Below are 23,614 nucleotides of genomic sequence, written 5' to 3'. Positions count from 1 at the left end.
CATGGCCTGGGGACTTGTTGGAAGAGCAAATTAGCAGGCCCCACCCCTTCACCCAGCAGTGTGTTTTTCTCTAAGCCCCCCCCCCCCGCCCCAGGCAGTCCTGGTGACCAGTAAGGTTGAGAGCCGTAGAGTTGATTATCCCCTCCCTGTATTCCCCTTCTGAGACTTTCTTTTGCTTGCTTGGTCTTTCTTCCCCTCCTCAAATCCCACTCTTCCAAAGAAACCGCTGTCAGGCATGCGGAGTAGTGATTCGTACCTGTGTCTGAGGTATTGGCTGTGTGTGCCTTTACTTCCGGTCGGACCCTATCAGTTCCCGTCCCCTGTCCTGGTAAAGGGATTGCATCAACCTCCCTGGTTCTTCAAAATCCCCCCAGTCCAGGACTTTCGGGGATGCCTTCCCACACTGACTCTGAGCCTGGTGTTCTGACTCGCCGTGGTCAATGAGACAGGAATAAACTTCACCCACATACAGAGGTGGAACAGCCTCCCGAGTGCCCCTGCTTACTCTTTTGTTCCTCCGCTTTTATCTGGAGAAAACGCCTGGGCCAGCTTCTGGAGGACGATGTTTACTGGGAAAGAGGGGCGTCTGCCAAGGCCCCAGAGATTCACACAGCTTCCTGGCTGAACTGTGGCGGATTGCAGACACGTGAGTGAATCCCCGGCTAAGCTCCTTAGCAGTAAAAAATGGTCGCATTTCTGGTAAGGCCCTGAGTTTTGGGGTGGTTTGTCACTCAGCAACGACTAACTGCTACACCTGTTAAAGGAGCCTTAGTGTCTCAGCTAAGAGGAAGAGGGCAATACAGAGGCCCCTCTCAGTGTCTTGGAACCCATATCCGTCCATTTGAGAGGCTTGACCACATCGTTCAGTGTGGGTAGAACCCAAGCATACAGTTGAGTCAAAATGAAAATTCGTGGGTGGGTCTTTTAAGTGGCCAGTTTGAATTTGTGGCTGTTGCAGAGTTTTTCTTGTTAAGCAAACTCTGAATATAGTTTGCCAGACTTTTCTTAAACCTCAAGAGGTGCCTTTGTCCCTGTGTCCTTCACACCCCTTCCCTCTGTATTTCTTCTCTGCAGACGTTCTGCTAACATTGCCACAAACCACCCAGGGTGAAATGAGATTTGCAGGGAGACACTGGGATGGATTAAACAGATCTTTTATAGGAAGGACGATTGCAAAAGTAATCTCTTATTTGGTTGAAGCAAATAAATGGATACAGTGAATATTTTACACTCTTGCTTTTGAAATCTCAAAGAGGGGAATTCCCTAATACTAACTTGGAAGTTCAGGTGAGGGGCTCCTAGGTGGCGCAGTTAGGCATCCGACTCTTGATTTTGACTCAGGTCATGATCTTGCAGTTCATGAGTTCGAGCCCTACTTAGGGCTCTGTGCTGACAGTGCAGAGTCTGCTTGGGATTCTGTCTTTCTCTTTCTCTCTCTGCCCTGCCTACACTCTCTCTCTCTCAAAATAAATAAATAAATACACTTTAAAAAAAAAAAAAAAAGGTTAGCTGAGACTACTTTATTCTTCAGACAGCTTCCCTACATAGGTTTCTCTCTTATAGAGCTTCATATCATCTATTTTTAATATTTTGATTCAGCGATTGATGTTTTAGTTTTGGTAGATAGAACATTACACCTTAGCTAAAAATCTAATTCTTAGTTTAGTTGAAAGCTTTCAACCGGTGACATGAAATTTTAACGGGACTATTTAAAGTCAGTCATCCATGACCCCTTACTGAGTAGACTTGACTTTTCAAGCAGTCCTCCCTAGAGGGCGCCATATCCTCACTTCCCAACTGGGTCTTTCTAACGTTGGCTGCTGGCCCCATAACATCATGTGAGGCTGAAGTCACTTAGATTACCACATTGGAATCTTTTCGTAAATCTATCTGCAGTGGAGCCTTTATTTTAGCATGATAAATGCATATCTTCTGGCACGTATTTTGTTTAAGCATTACAAGTGAGACCTTGTTTAGGAACAGAGGCAATGGTGTTTATTTGGCATGGTTGGTTGTTCAGTCAGTTCAGTCCGTCTCTGTGTCCACATACAGTGGCCTGAGGAAGATTATGGACCTCTGATGGGGTATCAGATAGAATACTAAGGACAGATTCGGCAGACCTGTGCTTTCATATTGTGTATGTCACTACAGAAGGTACTTACCCCATTACATTTCAGTTTCCTTATTTGTAAGATTGGAGAGCTAGGCTTTTTTTTTTTTTTTTTTTTTTTTCATGATCCCATTAGCTCTGTAATGTGATCTTTGGTACATAATAATAGTTCTGTACCGTTTGATAGAGGAAGCGATACTAATGCTCCTAACTGCTAATTCTAAGGAAATTTAGGTAGTGACCCACTGAAATTTAGGTCAGCCTGAAGAAAATATATTAAAGAAGAATTACAGCTGATTATTGAAAAGCATAAATGCTAATAAATATGTTTTTTTCTTATATGAAATTTATTGTCAAATTAGTTTCCATACAACACCCAGTGCTCATCCCAAAAGATGCCCTCTTCAATGCCCATCTAAGTATGTTTTTATGTATCTTTTAAAGACATGAATGTTTTCCTGAAATCAGCATAAGTTATTGGTTTAAAATACTGGCTCAGAAGAATACGTGTCAATTACCCAGTATCTGTCACCATGCATAACAAAGAGTCTTCACTCAAGAAATAGTTGTTGAATGAATGGCAAGATGGCTAATTCCACTTTTATTAGCCATCAACTTTTATTACAACTTTTAGTACAACTTTTATTTCTAGAACATTCCTTATTTGCGGAATTGGAATTTATTTCTCTGGACTTTGACAATGGCTTTATATTTACTCCTTTGGGTTATATTGAGTATATTGTATTTGCTGGATTTTCATCTTTTCCTGTCCCGCTACTAAAATAGATGGTAAGAGTTTGTCAAAGCATAAGATACATATCACTGGCCACGCTTGTAATTAGGCATAACTCTTTGTGCACGGCTATTTTTAAGTTTTGTTGTTGTTTTTTTACAACAATTTGCCTGCCTGATATAGTCTTATCTTTCCAACTATAATCATCATTCTTTAGAACTTCCTTATGCACATTGTTCAGCATCCTCATTACTGTCTCCCAAATCGATCCTGGTTTGTCTACAACCTTCATACTCTGTCAACTAAGAACTGAACACCATTTTCAACATTTATCAATGTCAAGAAAACCAGGATTACCATTGCCTTTCTTATAAATACTGGTTTTCTGCCAATACAACTTAACTACATGCTGGTTTATACTAATACCAAAGTCTTTTCCATGATGCACAGGTAGATCACATCTCTATAACATCATGTTTTTTTTTTTTTTTTTTTTTGGTTTTTTTTTTTTAAGTTTAGTTTTTTTTTTTTTTTAATTTTTTTTTTCAACGTTTATTTATTTTTGGGACAGAGAGAGACAGAGCATGAACGGGGGAGGGGCAGAGAGAGAGGGAGACACAGAATCTGAAACAGGCTCCAGGCTCTGAGCCATCAGCCCAGAGCCCGATGCGGGGCTCGAACTCATGGACCGCGAGATTGTGACCTGGCTGAAGTCGGACGCTTAACCGACTGCGCCACCCAGGCGCCCCTAAGTTTAGTTATTTTGAAAGAGAGAGAGTGTGTGCACATGCACATGTGAGTGGGAGAGGGGCAGAGAGAGAGGCGGAAACAGAATCCCAAGTAGGCTTTGCTGAGCACAGAGCCTGACATGGGTCTCAATCTTACAACCATGAGATCATGACCTAAACTGAGATCAAAAGTCGACGCTCAATCTACTGAGCCACCCAGGTGCCCCTAGCACGGATTTTTCAAAATTTAAATCAAGATCTACTTTTACTCTTCATTGAAGTTCATCTTCTTAGACTTAGCCTGCATGAGGGAACATTTTGGATTCTGGATATGCCAACCGATTAATTACTTTTGCCTCTACCTTTATGTCATCTACAACAAACCAGCCTCATGACTTTGTCACATGTTCCATTCACGCATGTGTCTTATTCAACAGAGTCAAGAGAGAGCAGTTATACTCACTGCTAGAAACCACGTTCCAACGTGTCTACAAAAACATCTCTGAGGTCTTATCAGATACCTTTAAAAAATTCATGCAATCATCCTGTTTCAGGCCTAAGTAAAAGGAAACATGATTGTCATGACCTGATTCAATGTCATGACCTGATTCAATGCATTCAATTCAATGACCTGATTTGTAGTGACTCTTCATGACCAACTTTTCCTTTCCCAAGAGCCAACAAACCATCCTGTTAATATCTACTCTAGAAATTTGCTGGAACTAAACATCAGGCAACATGGTGGATGACAGAATCTACTTTGCATTCTTTTTATAAATTCTGTGATGCATATGTGCATCTCAGGTTTTGTGGCCCATCCATAGACCCTCGGAACCTAGGTTGCAGGTGAATGAGCTCTTGCCATACAGCACGGTGTGATTTTCCGGGCTTGGAGTTTGGATCCTCCTGGCTTCAAGTCCTCTGCTAAAACCAAAGGCTTTACTTTCCCCTTTGCAAGGTTTGCTTTACACTTGTTAGGCCCAGATCCTTGATGTTGAGAAGACACAGACAATAGGAGATGCCAACTTTTATATCCATCGGTATTTTTCTTCCACCCTAGCTGTGGCTTCCTTGACACTTTTTTTTTTCTCCACACATAAATGAAAACTCTCAATACAAATAAGAAGTACCTCCAAACAATTCATGTTGGACAGTGTGCAATGGATATAATAGAGAAAATAGACAGAAACACAGAATAGAGAAATCGCTTTGATCACAGCACCTCCACAAATGTGCTTTTTGAGCTGGTCTTTGCAAATGAGTAGGATTTCGACTAGAAGCATTGAGAGTGACTCTAAAGTGCAAAAAGTGACAGAAGCAAGATCATAAACGAGCGAGTGCTTAAATATTTAAGACATGGCAAGGACACTATTAGCTTACCTAGTAGAGAAGAGTTGGATTAACAAGGGCCTTATAGTTTGCTCCTCATTTGAAATCATCTGATAAGGAAGGTGTGGATGTTTTCAGTTGTGATATGAGTGAAGTTTTTTAAAGATGTTCTTTGTAAGTAATCTCTACACCCAACGCGGGGCTTGAACTCACAACCCAAAGATCAAGAGTCACACGCTCTGCCGACCAAGCCAGCCAGGTGCCCCGATAGGAGTGAACTTGTAAACTTAACCTGAAGCGGAGAAAGATTGCAGTGAGAAAAATCAGGAGATTTTACAGTAACCCAGGCCACTCGAACAAAGATTGCAATAAATAGAAGGTATAGAAACAGTCCATATAGTAAAGATGGGGGGAAAAATGAAGGTGGATTTCATATTAATTAAACTTTTAAAGTATACATATATTGTATTAAAATTACTTTACTTACCTGCTCCCCCTTCCGCCCCCCCCAAACTAGCACTCTTTCCCCAAGTGTGAACTGCTTAGAGCTGATCATACTCAGGATTTTTTCGGGGGGATTTCATACACAGCTTTAAATAACATCGGCCCCCCCAAAAGAAATAAATGACATCAACTCACGCTGTGAAAAGTTACTTTCTTTTTGATTCTCTTTCAATGCTCCTGATTACACCAAGGATAAAGTCTCGGCTTACAGTCCGTTTGGCCTTAACCACCTGCCTAGCATTGGCCAGTCTCCCCTTCTCACAAAGAGAGTGCGGGTTTGGGCTTAAACTTTGGTAGGCAACATTTGGTCAGTAGAATCAGTAGCATGGATAGAATTTGGTAGGTAGAATTGAATAGCAGCACGTACTTAATTTTGTCCTTATATTTTCAAATTGCTTTTCATTATTCTGTTTTTGACAACTGATACTCCATTTCGCTTATGGTCAAGGCATACGGTTTTACTTGAAAATAAAATTTTATGGAAAAAAAATAAAGACACTGACTCAAAGGATGTTAAGGATATACTAGCAAGTGATACAGCAGTTTGGCAAAAATCAAGTTGCTGATCCGTGAGTATGTAGCATTCAATCAACACTGCTGGAGTGGAGGTCCAATTGGAATTGCATGAACGTTACATGTTTTGTTTTGTTTTTTTTTAATGTTTATTTATTTTTGAGAGAGAGAGACAGCGTGAGCGAGGGAGGGGCAGAGAGAGAGGGAGACACAGAATGCCAAGCAGGCTCCAGACTCTGAGCTGTCATCACAGAACCCGACGCGGGGATCGAACTCGGGAACTGTGAGGTCATGACCGGGGCCGAAGTTGGACGCCTAACCGACCGAGCCACCCAGGCGCCCCAAAACTTTACATGTTTTAAAGATTTGTTTTGTCCCCTCCGTGAATTTACCACTGATTGAAATCATATGCTGTGTCCCTGAGAGCTTGCCTGGTGGCCCGTGGATGATGGATCGGTGACTGCTGCTCTTCAGGAGGGGGGAGGGGAGCAGGGGAAGCCTGTTCTTAGAGCATCAAGTCACGACTTTGACTACTAGAGACTTGCTGTTTCCCTAGGGCAGCTGTCCCCGATGTAGAGGCAAGACAGATTCTATCTGACGACAGCGAAGTTCTTTCTAAAGACAACAGGAAGCCCCATTTCTCAGTTCTCTTCCAAAGTGACTCCAATATACCTGCTGACCTCTTTTCTAAAATTAGTTTCACGGAAGGCGTGATTGATTTCAAGCACTTTATAGATTTAATTTAACGTTCATTCCCTCTTGTCTTATTGCCCAGCTTGAGTAGAGATGATCATCCGGATGATTAGAGAAAGAAAGCAAGGCCCTGACGGCTACTTTGGGGGCCGAATGCCGAACTCTCTTCTCCCTGAGTTGGAAGCTGGGCCCCACAGAGGTATGGATTGCTGATGGATAGACCCTAATGGCTCTTTTAATGCAAACAATTGATTCTGGAGGCAGGAAGCTGCCGGAAGGGGCTGCTCTGAAACTCTGATCAGCACACTAGGCATTCATGGTTTTCACTTAGGAAAATAAATGCTCTCCAGTCTTTTAGGCCAGGCCTGTGGCTTTATGCTTAGAGCCCATATTCTTGCATCAGAACGACGCATGCAACCATGGCTCTCCCATATATTAATACTAGCTGTGTAGCCCTGGGAAAGTTGTTTAACCTCTCTGAGCTTCAGGTTTCTCAGCTTTAAAATAGGGTTGCGTTCGTTTCCCAGGGGTACCATAGCAAATTAACACAAACTATGTGGCTTACCGCGGAAATTTATTCTTTCACACGCTGGAAGACTTGAATCAAGTAGGTAACAAGTCGGTGCTCCTTCTGAAGATTTTAGGGGTGAATCCTTGCTTGCCTCTGCTGGTTTCTAGGAGCTCCCTGGAGCCAATTCCTTGGCTTGTGACTGCGTCATCGCAATCTCCGACCCATTCTCAGGTGGCCCCTCTTCTCTGCGTGTTCTCCACCCTCCTTTTATGAGGACGCTTGCCTTTGGATTTAGAGTCCACCCCGATAATCCAAAATGACCTCATCTTAAAATCCTGAACTTAATTCCATCTGCAGAGACTCTTCCCAAATAAAGTCACCTTCACCAGTTCCACGGATGAGGATGTGGACTCATCTCTTTGAGGGGCTACCATTTAACCCACTACAAGGGATAAGATGACGCCCGCATCACAGATGAAATGAGAAAATGCTGAGCATACAGGCCATGCTCAAGAAACGTTAGTCGTCATTGGGGCGCCTGGGTGGCGCAGTCGGTTAAGCGTCCGACTTCATCCAGGTCACGATCTCGCGGTCCGGGAGTTCGAGCCCCGCGTCGGGCTCTGGGCTGATGGCTCAGAGCCTGGAGCCTGTTCCTGATTCTGTGTCTCCCTCTCTCTCTGCCCCTCCCCCGTTCATGCTCTGTCTCTCTCTGTCCCAAAAATAAACGTTGAAAAAAAAAAATTAAAAAAAAAAAAGAAATGTTAGTCGTCATCACTTTTATGATTACTAAATAGCTCCTTGGTTTTGGTGTTATAATATTTGCGTTTGGTAGACCTGACTGAACTTAACAGTGACTTCTATTATCATTAGACCTGAGGCAGGAGTATAAGTGGGACTCCCGTGGCCTTTGAGCAGTTCATGCAAGACAACATGGTTTCTCTCCCCAAAGTGGCTTGGGAATCACTGACCTTATTTTATCAGGATAAGTGCATATGACAGAATTTTAAAGGGGTGATATTTTTTGTAGTTTCATAGACAACGAAGGCCATTAGGGATGAAAGACGCTAATGATATACCAACAACTCCGGTCCATAAAATTTGGAAAAAGGACTATTACTAGAGAAAACCTTCCCTGGAAACTAACAGCTAGGAAATTTTTTTTTCTCTGCTTTAGACGTGCCATTCTTGAACGAAACGCTTATTTGATTCAACCCGAAGTCAACAACATCAGTGAAGCATAATTTCAGGACTGTGGGTCTTTTCTCTGATTTGTACTTGAGAAAGTTGCGCTGCCCAGGGGGTAGTTCTGTTCCTACGATCCGTATCCTGGTGAATCGGTAAAATAAAGGCCTGCTACCTCCCACCAGGGGGAATCCAAACCCTCCTGAGGTGGTAGGTATGCCGCAAACTCTAACTCAAGCCTGTAACCTTCTGAAATTCCTTTCCGTTCTTAGAGATGGCACTTATCTTTTCTCTAATTTTTCGTTCTCACTTGTCCACACCAGGGCAGGCCACACTGATACGGTTCATACCACTTATCTGGTGTGCACTGAGCATCTAACGATACCACAGGCCCATTCTGGGAGGGGTGCGTAATGAGATTTCATCTACTGTTTCTTTCCTTTGAGACTGGCTGGTCTGGCTATTGACATACTGTGGTAACTAGTCACTAACACACTTCCTGTATCCCGTTATACTCGTAAGTTAAAGAAACCTGAATGGTAGACAGATCTCAGCCTTTAAGGCCAAAGAAATGAATGGAAATAATTCTCTTTATTGTCTGTTATCTAAGAAGCAGGTTTACTTCGCGTGAACTCACTGAGAAAGACTCATACTGTTGTTATTGTAGGTCTTGGTCTGTGCTTCCTCGTGTTCACCGTGCCGTTCAGGAACAAAAACTTGGATACATGATGCGATGATTAAATAACACCGAGGATGACGGTTTGGTTACTTTTATAAAACAATCTGGCAAAGACGATGCAGGAGGGTTCGCACCTGAGGCCTCTTTTCACAGTGGACACCAGGGGGCGACACTTACGCAGGCATATCTCAGAGATCATGTGGGTTTGGTTCCAGACCCCTGCAGTAAAGTGAATACGGCAGTAAAGCAAGTCGAATGAATATTTTGGTCTCCAGTGCATATAAAAGTTATGCTTATGCTAAACTGTAGTCTATCCAGAATACAATAACATTATGTATTAAAAAAAAAAACACAATGTATATACCTTATGTAAAAAAAAAAAACCTTACTGCTAAAAAATGCTAACCATCATCCAAGCTTCCGGCAAGCTGTTAATCACTTGATCGCAGATCACCATAACAAATACAATCATGAAAAAGTTTGGACTATCGCAACAATTACCAGAATGTGACACAGAGACGGGAACAAATGCTGTTGGAAAAATGGCACCAGTTGACTTGCTCAATGCAAGGTTGCTACAAACCTTCAGTTTGTAAACAAAACAAAACAAAACAAAACAAAACAAAACACTGTCTGCGAAGTGCAATAAAACAAGGTACCTGTATTTAGAGATTTCAACATTTAGCAGAGAAGTGACATCTGCCTCCAGATGTGGCCTCCAGAAGTGGGATGCCTTCATGAGGGACTTTGGTTTTTATGTTTGAAACACTTTTCCTCACTTTACCTCCCAAGTGTCGTTTATTCATCCTTCACGACACAACTCAAAGACTTCAGCCTCTGAGGAACCATAACTAACTTCCCTGGCCAACTTAACTGCCCCTGTCTGTCCTGCCATTGACTTTGAATACAACTGTGTTGTAGAAACCCTATTGTCTACTGTTGCAAGCCTCTGTAAGCCCCACCCATGACTTGCCAAAGCATCTGGCATCTACTTATTGCTTCCTTCATACTTGTTGGTAAATACACATCACTGTGAGAGACTGCTGAGTCTATTACCATTATTTCCCCTCTTACTTCTACAATCCCTGTAAAGGCAATAACTTTAAAATACTGATAAGATATCACTGCCCGTAATATTACTTGGCTGCCCACTGTTGACCCAAAACATCTTTTTGGTAGGTTAACTCCTTCAATGCCAAATTAACACAACAATTTCTAGTGATCGATCTTCTTTCCAGTAATAGCTACAGCCCTGCGTTGACATCTTTTTTTATTTTCCGGAGGAAAGACACGGAAGCCATGGGTGTCTCATGGCGTCTCCATTCACAATCCCTTCGTCCTTCCCTACTGTTGGCAAAGACCTTGGGAACGTGTTGAAATTCTGATGGCCTCCTGGGGGGATTAGCATTCTTCCTTGCCACGAGGTGTGTACAGGAAGTCCTTAATACGGTGTAAAAGTGAACAGGTTGTTCTAAAAAAAAAATAAGTCACTTAAAAGAAAGTACACAGGGGAGGAGAAGAGGGAGAGTCATTGATCAGTGGGTATAGTTTCAGTTCTGCAAGATGAGTAACTTCTAGACATGCACTGAACAACATCGTGCCTACAGACAACCATACCGCAAGATACATTTAAAAATCTATTTAAAGAGTAGATCTCATGTTAAGGGTCTTACCGTACAATAAAGAAAAAGAAGAAAGAGAGAGGGGAGAAAACGTGGACTGTTTCTTCCTCTGTTTTAAATCACTTACGGTTTGGTCCTCCACACGCGGAAAGCACAATTCCACTAATGACTGTAATGAACAGAGTACGTATCTCCAGACACTAGGAGCTCCTCAGAGGTCATGATTTTTTCCTTGTGTTTTTAGAAACCAGCCACACAGACCATTAGAAAGCACAGCAACCATGCACGAAAAGCTAATCATTGTGTGTGTGTGTGTGTGTGCGCGCGCGCGCGTGCGTGTGTGCGCATGTGACCTGAGTGATCCCAGTGCTTTATTACAAATGATAGGGCATAACTTTTGTGGCTTCAGGAAACTCACCACGCTGAAGCCACCCTGAGGAAGGTTTTCACAAAAAATTTCATACCATGAATGAAATGCCAAGAGCAACACGTTTGTAAGAGAACAAAATACATCGAGAGACTTAGGCCATCTCTGTTCCTTACAAAACCCGTGTCAGAGGGCTGACTGGTGACCCTTTGGTGGAGTGAGTTCAGTGAAGCAAGTGTCAGCAGTAGATTGCCCTGGGTCAAGAGCAAATGGGAGAAGAGGAAGGAGAGAAATAAGGTCTTTAGATGATTCTTTCCAGTTGTTTGCCTGGAAGGGGAGGCGAGAGAGAGTGCTGTAGCCATAGAGATTCCAGGGCTGAGGGAGGTTTTATTCTTGTTTGTTTATTTAATACGCGGGAGAAGCTTTTATGCTGCTGAGGAGAAGGAGCCAGGGGAGGGGAGAGGAACCATCCAGAAAGCAAGAGGCTGGAAGCAGCGATCTGATGAAGGGGAAGCTCCCCTTTGCCTCTGACACCAGAGGGGGTGAGGAGGATGTTGAGTAAATATTGAAAAAGGACAATAATACAAATAACACCAAGGTGCTAAGCCAAGAAAAGCCAGATGCTTCTGAATCACTTTAGTAAGTTGGTTTGTTACTTATTCATTCATTTTTATTCATCCGCTCATGCTGAGTCAGACACACAGTAAAAGAGGCACTTGTTAAGAAAATATATGGAAAACTGACAGTCGGCAGAACTCTAACCTACATAGATTGCCATTTGGGGTGGGGGGGGGCATCTCTATCTGGCTCTTGGATACCCTGAGATGAAAAGCGGTGAGAAGTAGCATCGGGCGGGCGGTGGGGGTGACGAGAGGAATTGCAACAGGGGAGCGTGTTCATGAGTCCCCGGGAGTTCTGAGGGTGCGGAACTTCACAGCTTTTGGAATCCGCATTGGGGAAAACACAGACAAGAGACAGCTGCAGCGACATGTGCTTGTTTACAGAATGTTGCCCATGTCCCATGCCTGCACGCTCGCATCCTGCTCACCCTTCTGGAGTCCCTTTGGGTTCTTCGCTCTCTTTTGGACGCCCGTCTTCCCTCTGGGAATCTGTCTTCCGATCTAATCCTCCCTGTGGCTATGGACTACATGGCACGTCTACAAATAACTCTCTTTCCAGCTTCCCCTTGGTCCTCCTTGGCTTGCTGGAAGCTCTGGGCTTCAAGTCTTAGGCTCACCGTTCCTGAGAGCAGCCGCCTGTGGCATCAGGCACTGGGTCGCATGGAAAATCCCAACACAGGCTGCTCTCTGACCCCGTCCTCCGTCAGCAGGTGCGTGTGAGCTGTGCTCGTGCTTGTGTTCCCGTTGCACATGGGCGACAATGTAATGAAAAAGGAGGCAGCAGAGATAAATGGTGCAGCGATTAAAAGCAGTAGGACCGTTGCAAGGCAGAGCTGATTCAGAAACAAAGCCCAAAGGCAATGTTGGATTAGTGGAGAGCAAAATATCTAGAAGGAAGTGTGGACCTAGGTATTTGGGGGATGGAGGAGATTTGGAAGCTAGAGGTGAGGTTTTAGGGACCCCAGCTATAGGGCAGACCAAGTTCATGGGTGGTCATATGAACACTGAGGTGGAACTCCCCTTCCCTTCCCTTCCTTCCCCTCCCCTCCCCTCCCCTGCCCTCCACTTCCCTTCCCTCCCCTCCCTTCCCCTCCTTTTCCCTTCCCTCCCCTTCCCTCCCTTTCTCTTCTCTTCCTTCCCTTTCCCCCCAGATCCGAAATCGGTGTGGCCAGTGAAGCTTCAGATCCCGTTTTGTCCCTCGCTCCAGCTTCTCTCCAGGAGCGCATGCTGATCTTAATCTGCTTCTGCCTGCTGCACCCCATCCCGTGCTGGAAAGTCGCCTCCATACCTCCCCTGATGTCTGGGGCCTGCAACCCCTCCCATCCTGAAATGAAATGCAAGCCAACCGACCTCCGTGCAGAGCCAACTTTGAAAGCTGCTCAGTGCTGCTTATTTTTGTGGTGTTCACATTGGATCCCTTGACTCTCAGCCCCACTCACACTGCTAACTGACACCCTGGATGCCCAACCCTTGAGTAATTAATTTCACATGGCTTGGCTTATTTGAGTTTCACGTTAGAAAATATTACCCAAATGACCATGTACCCCATTTTGTCTGTGCGTGGTCCCTGTTTATGACTGTAGTCTTAGCATAATTAGTAATAACACCCCCTTTCACTTTCAAAGGACCCTGATTTGGACAGTGGGTTATATGATCACCCAAACCATTGCTACACTTTCTTTCCTCGGTTTATACAAAAGACACGGAGAAGTTAGATCCCTTCTCCATTGTCACACGGCCAATGCATGGCTGAGCCAGGACTGGGACACAGGTGTCAAACCCTGCTGTGCCAGCATGTAAATCACTGCGTCTGGATTCATGTTTACTAGTCCCTTGGAAGCTTTAATGGACGCCTGACCTTTAAGGATTCATTTCTACTACTAATTTAGTTCTGGTATTTCTGATATATTTCTGTAGCTTATCCTCTCTCACCCCTTCCCCACCCCCAGTGGCCATCAGGTCCTACTGTGCCTGACTGGAGACCAGACAGAGGGTGAACTTTCACCACATGGGGCTGTAATAGAGAGGGAGGTGAGGTGCTGGCTTAAGTGGATGGGAGACATAAGGGAAATTTATTTTTAGAAATGGAAGATGTGGGGGTGCCTGGGTGGCTCAGTCAGTTAAGCGTCCAACTTCGGCTCAGGTCATGATCTCACGGTCCGTGAGTTCGAGCCTCGCGTCGGGCTCTGTGCTGACAGCTCAGAGCCTGGAGCCCGTTTCAGATTCTCTGTCTCCCTCTCTCTCTGCCCCTCCCCTGTTCATGCTCTGTCTCTCTGTCTCAAAAATAAATAAACGTTAAAAAAAAATAGAAATGGAAGATGTGGGCAGTTAGGTGCAAAAGACTTTCACAGGATTTTTATTAAAAAAAAAAAAAAATAGGTAAGCCAAGTCTGGCCTACCCCTCTTACTTTGGACAACCTACCAGCTGATTCAAATTATCCCGTGATCGATTCCAGCAAAGCAAATGGTATTGATTATGCAACAGGCTGAAATGCCTCGGACCAACTATGCCAGGTACAAGTCTATCTAGTATATCAACAGACTTGGTTGTTGTAAAAATTGAGGTTGGGAGAATCAATAGTGTCCTTTTTCGTGCTAAAGCAAGTTTAGGGCCAAGAGTGTCAGCAACACGTGTTTTAAAACCTTCAAGCTGATGCAACACCTTGTTCTCAAAAAAAAAAAAAAAAAAAAAACAAGAAAACCAAACAACACAAAAAAGTCCGAAATGTAGCCACGGTTACTTTTCACGTCTCGAAAACAGTGAATCTACGGACATTCACAGTGAGCCGCGCTTTCATCATCAATGTATCAATATGCACGTCCTCTCATAACTAAAAGTAGCATGAAAACACTGCCCCCCGATTGCACACCGTCTTGTCCAGAGTTTGTCGAAAGTGTGCAGATCAGTCTTTAAATAGAAATAGGTACTAATCTGAAGCCATGGCTGTATATCCATGCCAGGGGATCTCGCCTCGTAGCAGGGGTCCAAAACAGCAGTTGACATAGGAGATGGGCGCTTTTTTAAAAAGTTTGTATTGCAATTCCAGTTGGTTAACATACAGCGTCTTATTAGTTTCGGGTGTACAATGTAGTGATTCAGCACTTCCGTATAACACCCAAGGTTCATCACAACAAGTGCCTGCCTTATTCCCCATCCCCCCACCTACCTCCCTTCTGGTTAACTATCAGTTTGTTCTCCATGGTTAAGAGTCTGTCTGGGTTGCCTCTCTCTCTCTCTCTCTCTCTCTTTCTCTCTCTCTTTCATTCCCCCTCTTGCTTGTTTGCTTCGCTTCCTAAATTCCACATATGAGTGAAATCATATGGTATTTGTCCTGCTCTGACTTATTTTGCTTAGTGTAATGCTTTTTTGTTCCATCCATATCACTGCAAATGGCAAGACTTCATTCATTTTGATGGCTGAGTAATATTCCATTGTATGGAGGTACACAGATACATGTGTGTGTATTTTACATCTTTTTTCTTCATTCATCAGTCAGTGGACACTTGGATTACTTCCATAATTTGGCTGTTGTAGATAATGCTGCTATAAACATCAGGGTGCAAATATTCCTTTGAACTAGTATTTTTGCATTCTTCACTTAAATACCTAGTAGTGCCTATGTACTTTTAGGTGTATTGCCTCACTTAATTCTGACAGCAGTCCTCTGTGGTGCATTTGAAGTCAGGGGATTAAGTAACTTGCTAAAGATCATCAAGCTAGTAAGAGACAGACCTGACTCAAAACCAGGCTCAAGAGTTGGCTAGTCATAAATGAGTATATGCACTGCCTCGGATGATCAGGTTAAACTTGATTATAAGGCTTTTATCATCATTAGCTCCTACAAAGGCAGCCGTAATATAAATTGATGAGCACTTCTTTTAAAAATAAATTTTATAGTGGCGCCTGGATGGCTCAGTCGGTTAAGCATCTGACTCTTGGTTTTGGCTCATGTCTTGATCTCGCAGTTCCTTGGATTGAGCCCCCATCGAGCTCTGTGCTGACCATGCAGAGCTTGCTTGGGATTCTCTTTCTGCCCCTCTCCTGCTCACGTGTGTGCACGGGCTCTCTCTCTCTCTCTCTCTTTCGAAATCAATAAACTTTAATAAGTAAATAAGTAAATTTTATATAGTAAATGAACTATAAAGTGATCTGAAATGTCAGTATCCTTATTCACAGATTACAGTAGTAATCACTTGTACTTTAAAAGCCAAAGTATGTTCATAGGAAATTCCTTCTTTTCATCCCTCTGTTGGGTGGGAATTAGACCTTTATTTATTTTTTAAATTAAATTAAATTTATTTTTAATTTACATCCAAGTTAGTTAGCATCTAGTGCAACAATGATTTCAGGGGTAGATTCCTTAATGCCTCTTACCCATTTAGCCCATCCCCCCCTCCCACAATCCCTCCAGGAACCCTCTGTTTGTTCTCCATATTTAAGAATTAGACCTTTATTAAGATTACACTAAGGGGCGCCTGGGTGGCTTAGTTGGTTAAGCATCTGACTTTTGATTTTGGCTCAGGGCACGATCCCAGGATTGTGGGACTGAGCCCCATGTCTGGCTCCACACTGAGTGTGGAATCTGCTTAAGATTTTCTCTCTCCCTCGCCCTCTGCTCCTCCCCCACTCTCTGTCTCTCAAAAAACAAAACAAAACAAAAACCCACCTGATCACACCAATATTTTTAAATATCTAAGGGCACATGAAGTTGAATTTGGGGAATTTCATGTACGGCCAGGTTTCAGAACTTATCAAAGGAGAGGCAATACCAACACGATGGCTGGGATCTCAGCCCATGAAATCCGGCAGCCCTGAGAAAAATCCCCACGCAGGAGCAGCTTTGCGACCAGAAGCTCAGCCCGGTAGCTGGGCTACTTCCTGCTCCGGGTAAGGAACCAGTCTAGACTGGCAGGAAGCCGGCCACAGGCTGATGGGACATTAGTAGCCTGTCCTTTGGTGAAGGGCAGGGCTCGGGTGTCCTTGTTGTGTGGGGGTCAGAGTGGGGTAAGGGGAGGGAGGGTTACGTTCTGTAGTCAGAATTCAGTGCCTTTCCTCACGAAATATGAGTTCCCCTCCTGTCCCTTTCTGCTCTTAAATAGAAAACATGATGACAATACTCTGCCTAAAGGGTAAACATGAACATCCTGTATTCTGTCTCGCATTCTTCTGTTCTAAAATGCTGGGAGCTCAGAGATTTCTTTTTCTAAAGGAGGTTTTCTGTCTTTCCATGACTGCTAATGCCACCCAGCAGTGAAAGGGACATTTGGCTCTCTTGGTATATAACCGTCAACTATGGAAGTCCCTGCGTTGAGCTTATCAACAGTAGAGCTTTTCTATTTATTGGGGCCTTCCTATGTCCCAGGAAGAGTGTTCAGTGTTTTGTTCATATTATTTCTTTTATCCTACCATTGTATAAGGTAGGAATAAATTCCTATCATCTGCTTTCACTGAAATGGAAACAAAGCCCAAAAGATCATTTGCTGGGGTGCCTGAGCGGCTCTGACTTTGGCTCAGGTCATGATCTCGCGGTCCGTGAGTTCAAGCCCCGCGTCGGGCTCTGGGCTGACAGCTCAGAGCCTGGAGCCTGCTTCCGATTCCGCGTCTCCTTCTCTCTCTGCCCCTCTCCTACTCGCACTCTGTCTCTCTCTCTCTCTCTCAAAAGTAAATAAACATTAGCAAAATTTTTTTTAAAAAAAAGCTCATTTGCTCTGGGTCACAAATCCAGGTAATGGCAAATTCGGGTCTGTGGCACAGCAGTGTGATCATACCTGCAAAGAAATACCAAAGGACCCTGTTGTTACCTTCCCATCAGTCTGCTCCTGCTCCAGAAAGCCTTGCTTTGTACCCAGCAGAGCTCACTGGGGTGACGGTTCTGTCAATCGGCTGGATCCGGGCAGGGAGCCTACAGGTTAAAGTCCTCCTGGCTTCTTTGGCAATGACTTGATCTCCAGGGAAAGGAAATGCATTTGGCTGAACTTCCTTCTACTGCCTCATTTCTAATATTGTCTCTGTCCTTCTAGCTCTTCAGAGCACTCCTACCTCTTTTTCAGCATGCTTAGGACGTCCAGTATAGCCTTTAAAAAACACTGGTCAGGGGGAATGTGGTATATATCAGCAACAAGTCTTCCTGTCTCCCCCTCCATTCCGAAGTCCGGACATCAGTTATTCTTCTCTCTGAATCTTGTGGGTAGATAAAGCTGTTGGACCCTAGACCTAGAAGGAGCCTGGGATCGTCCGTTCTAAGTCTCTAATTTTATGGACAGGTACACTCAGATCCACAGTGAGAGAGGCGATCAGACTTGCCTGGAGTCACAATTAGCATCAGAGCGCCAACTCCAGCCGCTGCTTCCCCCTCTCCCCCCAAATGGGGCTGGAACGTGGATTATACAAGTCCTCTTGCTGAACCACAGTGCCTTGTTCATCTGTCGGGAGCAGAGACGGGAGATAAGAGGAACGCAAACTTGAAGAATCCACATCCTGCAGTTTAGGGTTCAAATAAAAGCTGAACATTATCTTATCAAGTGAATCCTTTGACTATAGCCCTGCTCCTCCTACTCCTGCTGGGTTTAAACCTTGCTTTGTCCTCCTTTCTTTCAAAACTCTGAGCTGGGTGCTTTGTAGCGACCCTAAAATGATATGTTGGGCCATTCCCCGGGGTCCTGGCAAAGATTGTAGAATTGAGATTCGCTCAGGTTGACAGAGCCCTTTTCATCCTTCCAACTGACTTGGGAGGCACGTTTGCAAATGACTTAAAACACTGCCATTTTCATGTTTGGAGAGCAGTTCGTGATTATTGTAAACTAGATTTAACTTGGAATGCTTAGGGTGTGGGTGGCTAATTCCTGCCACAATTCAAAGGGGAAAAAAATGAGCATAGAAAATAAAAGAGAACAAGTACTGAATGTACAGTTAATGGCTCATTTATTCAGCCTCAGCTGAGACTCTTTTTCATACAGTTAACTTTTGAAGGGAACTTGGTTTACCCCGTTTAATCAGAAACTTGTAAAAATGGAAAGTGGTCAGTAGGAGGGTCCCTGAAATATTTCACAGGTTCCTCTTCTGTCTGAAACTGTGGCCACTGGACATAATTTGATGTTTCCTTGAGGCACCAGCACCATGCCTGTGATCACTCATTATCGTCTGAGTGTGAGCACCGTGCAATTTACATCCTTTATGGTATTATGGCCCCCAACATGGTTTGCCCCAGATATTGTGGACATTGGTTTCTTCTCTTTCGTTTTGTCAGACTGTCTTTCATGAGTCCCTCCCTTCCTTTTGTGGGGGGCTCATACCTTCAAGTTAATCTGGCCCAACCATCAACCCAAGACTCCTTGGCTGATAAAAAAGAGCCAATAAGGGGCGCCTGGGTGGCTCAGTCAGTTAAGCGTCCGACTTCGGCTCAGGTCACAATCTCACGGTTCATGGGTTTGAGTCCCGTGTCGGGCTCTGTGCTGACAGCTCAGAGCCTGGAGCCCATTTCAGATTCTCTGTCTCCCTCTCTCTCTGCCCCTCCCCTACTCATGCTCTGTCTCTCTCTGTCTCTCAAAAATAAATAAACATTGGGGCGCCTGGGTGGCTTGGTCGGTTAAGCGTCCGACTTCGGCTCAGGTCACGATCTCACGGTCCATGAGTTCGAGCCCCGCGTCAGGCTCTGTGCTGACAGCTCAGAGCCTGGAGCCTGTTTCAGATTCTGTGTCTCCCTCTCTCTCTGCCCCTCCCCTGTTCATGCTCTGTCTCTCTCTGTCTCTCAAAAATAAATAAACATTAAAAAAATAAAAAATAAAAAGAAGAGCCAATGATACTTCCTGTCTCACCTCTCTCTTGACCTTGCCATTTCATTCTAGCACCAAGGCTGTCTTCTCTGTTTGAGTTACTTTGTTTACATGTGACTGTGTTAACCTTAAGCCTTGATTTGTGGGACTGTTACTTACCCTCTTTGGCACTTTCTTAGAATAACAATGGTAATGAACATAATAGTTGTATCAGTAATAGTGGCAAAAGAATGATGAAATACCATTTATGCCAGTATTTTATACATAGTGTCTTTTGTGATAACAACTTTGCAGAAGAGGTCATCTTACTCCCATTGTACAGTTGAGAAGACAAAGGCTCAGACAGTTCAGATTCCATCCTCGTAGCTCCAGAGCTCATGTTCTTTGCTCTGAATCCCTTTCTAGAAGCCAGACTAGAATAACATGCCCTCGTTCCTGTCCCGGATACAAGCCCCCCACCCCATCTGGTGACTGACACTTGGTGGGCCGATTTAAAGGCTGAGTCTATCACAGTCCTTTGGAGAAGTCAGACAGCTGTCTGTACTCCTGACTTCAGCAGGGGCATCCTTCCAGCTCTAAGTGGCTACTCCCTATTCCCACTGGGCCAGGGCAGGTCCGAATTATATTGCTTCTGGTCAAAGGCCACCGCAAGTTTTGTTCAGCAGTCTCTCTAGAATCCTGCGTAACGTGGTTGTACGTGGTGAACGTATGAAGAGCCCTTCGCCAAGCTGCTCCCATAAGCATCGTGGATTAATGAATTGGGTGCATCTCTTTCTGGCTCTGCGAGTCTTTTGTTGTTGCTTCTCCGGAATTGGCTGTGATGAGAAAAGTTAAGGTTGTAAAATGAATGGCCTCTGAGTAAGTGAGGTATTATTCTATTATTTCAAAGCTGTTTACTCATGGGAGAGGACACAGAAGGGGTTATGGAAATTGTCTCAAGTTACCATGGGAGCTAACTTCAAAGCACAGAGGAGGCATACACAACACCCCCGTTCCTCCATCACCCAGAGAACATTGTGTGTCTCTGAGCAAGAAAGCATCAAGAGATTTTTTTTTTTAAATATGATTTGTAGAAAGGGGGGAAGAAAGCAAGCAACGTCTGTAAACCTTTTATTTTCTACTGATAACTGACATATACTGAATACTCACCATGTGTCTCTTACTGTGCAAGCACTGACACGGACATTAGATCCTCATGAATACTCATCCATTCAACAGATGAGAAAACCGAGGCTTATCATTTTGCCTGAAGTCACAAAGGTAGTAAGTGTCGCCACGGGGATCTGAACTTGGCAGGCTGCAACCTGAGCCTCTGCCTAACTGCTGCACTATTACGGCCTTCTCTTGAAGATTAGAACAGTTTATGCTGACCCAAGAAGAGTTCAGTCAAACATAGAAGCCCGCAAAATGTCAGGTATGATATTAATGGGACATTGAAATTATGCACGCAGTCTGCAGAAAGCTGCTGATGGGGAAGCTACCTTAGCACTGAAGGATAATTTTCCGACGCATCCGAATGTACCCACAACAGAGCAATCTGCTTTGAGCAGCACCTGTGCCAAAGTTAGGAAAGTGAGGGTGAAGAAGGGCTTGGCAACAGCACCTCAGTTTTTAAAGTGGAAGAACAGTGCACTTGTTTCCAAAGTGATTAATTGTACAATTCAATAAATGTCAGCAGGTGGGAAGGATGCCTATAAAGAGGAGGCCAGTATAGCTAAGTGGAAATGAAGAGACAGACGCTGAAAGAAGAGAACCCTGCAAATCACGGATGTGGGAAAAACAGGTCATGAGTTACCACTGAAATAGACTTGGGCCCCAAGCTCTTGAGGAGAAAGAAGGAGCACCAGGAGAGCAGAGGTACAAGCGGATAAAGGGCAGCCGGGCTCAGGGAGAATCACATCCTTGGCTTGTGTTTTCCACTTTTCAAGCTAAGAAAGCACCGATTAACTCCCTCCTGGCCATTTGAGTTCCTATATTTAATGGGACTTACCCATCTGGAAATGATAGAAGTTAAGAGAGTCTCACTGACCCCTGCCCTGGAAAATGGTCAAATCCGTGACCTGGTTTTCCTCAGTCTGGGTGGGGTACATCTGTACTTTAGTCTGGCGGGCGTGGGGAGGTCTCCTCCTTTGGGGTCATTTTCACTTGGGAACAATTGGTGAGCCTCTGGAAAATTTACAGAGAAGCCCGACAGGACTCGGACCTTGATGATGATGATGATGATGATGAGGAGGAGGAGGAGGAGGAGGAGGGGGAAGTGTGGGGAGTCGATTTTTATCACCCGTTGATTGATTCCCTCCTTCCACGAGTCCCCGACTTCCCATGTAAAGGGTGTGCTACAGCCTACGTAGCACATGGGGCTTTCTGTCCCCTGCCTTGGCCTCCGGGCTCTTTCGACGACTCGCACAGATCACCCCTGGTGGTGGAGAAGGTGCAGCAGAGATGTGAAGCAGGCGTACTCCCACCAGCTTGTCAGTCACCCCCAATTCTCACCGCTAGCCCAGAACACCAGCTTCTTGGTGCCACCACAGTGACGCCTCCACGCGTTCGGCCTCCAAGGGACTCGAGAATGAGCAGCAACCGCCTTCCTCTTTGACATGTTCTGGCACAAAGGATATGCTGGGGTGATGGCTTCACTCTTGTTGGACCTAAAGTAGCATTTTCTGGGGGGACATCGCGATGCTAACCAGTACCTTCTGTCGCCTAAGGGCAGATGTTGTACCAAGACATTACAGAGGGACCCAGTCATTTTTCTGTATCCCAGCTATAGGCTCCTACGGCCAATTTGGATAGATGAGTCATTTCTGCCAATGAACACTATACACAGTAAATACATTTTAAAATTTTTATCAAATTCATTACATATAAAATGTTTCTCCCCCTCCCTCTCTTTCTCTCTCTCTGTAAAAAAAAAGGGAGGGGCGCCCGTGTGGCTCAGTAAGTTAAGCATCCCACTCTTCATTTGGGCTCGGGTCATGATCCCAAGATTGTGGGATCAAGCCCCGCATTGGGCTCTGCATTGAACATGGAGCCTGCTTGGGATTCTGTCTCTCTTCCTCTGTCCCTCTCCCCTGTTCAGCTCTCTCTCTCCTCTTTCTCAAAAAAAAAAAAAAAAAAAAAAAAGTTTTAAATTCCCATCAAAATGCAATGCAAAGTACCACCCCAAAACAATCTTTTAAGACTGCTAGCTACTTTCTAAAAGTGTCATCCAAAGCAGCATCACACATTTTCCTGTGAAAGCGTACCAGTTCTTGAAGCAGATTTTCCAGGGTTGCCTCACTATACCCTGCTGTGTGCTAAAGATTTTTCTGTTTTTGTCCACCTTTGGAAGACACACGTGTTACTGGGGGCAGATGTGACATTTGGATTGGTTAAAAGTTCAGGCTCCGGAGCCAGACTGGCTAACTTCAAGTTCTAGTTCTGCCCCTCACTAGCTGTGAGTCGATGAGCAAGTCACTGAACTTCTCTGTGCCCCAGTTTCCTCAGCCGTAACATGGGGATGATGAGAGCCCTGCCTTGTAGAGTGAGGGGTAAATAAAACAATACACCTAAATATTATTTAGAACCCTGCCTGGCCCATAATAAATGCTATGGAAGGGCTTGCTTTATGATTAGGATCATTAGCGTCATAATTATTACTCACTTCATGGTAGGCACCGGGCATAGAGTGAACCACGTAAGCACAGTCCCAGTTCTTACGGACAGGGGAAGATGTCACGTAAACATTAAATCTGTCAGAATGTAAGCTCAGCTTGTGTGTTAGGAAAGCCTCCCCCGGGGTGCAGTGGTAAGGAGTGAGGTTCAGGGCTGTGAGGCGAGGCCAGCCCGGGGAGGCTTCTCCAAGGCAGTGGTACGTTTAAGCTGAGCCCGGAGGCCGAGAGGGAGAAGACCAAGCCTATGGGTCAGGCTCTGTATTGCTCCAGTAAGTGGAAGTGTAAAGGATTATCTTCATTTCACAGTGGATACCTATGGAGGCCCAGAGAGGTTAAGCAGCTTGCTCAAAAGCACACAGCTTATACGGGGCAGAGCCTGGATGGCAGCAGAAGCCCGACTCCAAAGCTCATCGCAGGCCTTTCTGCGGCACTCCGTTGGCTGCCTCTCCCACCGAGCTGCCTCCAGGATGACGGTTAGACCGGAAGCATGTCGCCCACTACGAACGCTGTTAACCCAAATATGAACAATTAACGCAGATATGAAAAGAGATCGACTTCGGGGCGCCTGGGGGCTCAGTCGGTTCATCTCAGGTCACG

General features: G+C 44.7%; 1 protein-coding gene and 1 long non-coding RNA gene across 4 annotated transcripts in view; both read left to right on the top strand.

The window, feature by feature from the left end:
- Nucleotides 1-23,614, top strand: part of DOCK10 (dedicator of cytokinesis 10) — a 272,646-nt gene that overhangs the window by 32,653 nt on the left and 216,379 nt on the right. The gene's annotated exons all lie outside the window — the stretch shown is intronic.
- On the top strand, nt 6,258-11,538 carry LOC123599556. The gene is made up of 2 exons (XR_006713194.1): nt 6,258-6,809; nt 8,296-11,538. It is a non-coding gene; the product is annotated as an uncharacterized LOC123599556 (long non-coding RNA).

Source organism: Leopardus geoffroyi, chromosome C1 (assembly GCF_018350155.1).
Source record: "Leopardus geoffroyi isolate Oge1 chromosome C1, O.geoffroyi_Oge1_pat1.0, whole genome shotgun sequence".
Taxonomy (NCBI): domain Eukaryota; kingdom Metazoa; phylum Chordata; class Mammalia; order Carnivora; family Felidae; genus Leopardus; species Leopardus geoffroyi.
This window is presented reverse-complemented; position numbering and strand designations above follow the sequence as displayed.